Source organism: Cystoisospora suis (assembly GCF_002600585.1).
Source record: "Cystoisospora suis strain Wien I chromosome Unknown contig_1932, whole genome shotgun sequence".
Lineage (NCBI taxonomy): Eukaryota > Apicomplexa > Conoidasida > Eucoccidiorida > Sarcocystidae > Cystoisospora > Cystoisospora suis.
The window spans coordinates 28,240-28,515 of record NW_027154732.1 but is presented as its reverse complement, the minus strand read 5'-3'; the positions used below and the strand labels follow the sequence as shown (position 1 = coordinate 28,515).

General features: G+C 42.8%; 1 protein-coding gene across 1 annotated transcript in view; it reads left to right on the top strand.

Moving 5' to 3' along the window:
• CSUI_004189 (fyve zinc finger domain-containing protein) overlaps window positions 1-6 on the top strand; it is a 10,905-nt gene extending 10,899 nt beyond the window's left edge. The window contains exon 2 of the mRNA XM_068064382.1: window positions 1-6. This exon is cut by the window's left edge and continues 2,530 nt beyond it. The gene's annotated coding sequence lies outside the window, so the exon portion shown is untranslated.
• Window positions 7-276: the final 270 nt, after the last annotated feature.

The window sequence follows — 276 nt, the reverse complement described above, 5'->3', positions numbered from 1 at the left end:
AGATGAGAGAGAAAGTTCTGTACATAGGGGAAGAAGGACTAAACTTTCGTCTCTTGAGAAAGGATCTGAAGGGTGCAGGAAAGGCTCGAGAGAGGCAAAAAAAGAGAAGAAGCATAGGAGGAGAACATGCGAAGATCATCTAGCATCACTGAAGAAGACAGGTGCTTCGCTTCGATCTTCTGATGGAAGTAGAAGACTCCTCTCTTTCCAAGATCATTCTACAGCAGCGGCAACTTGTTATCATCTAATCTTCAGAGAAAGAATCTTTTACTTTGC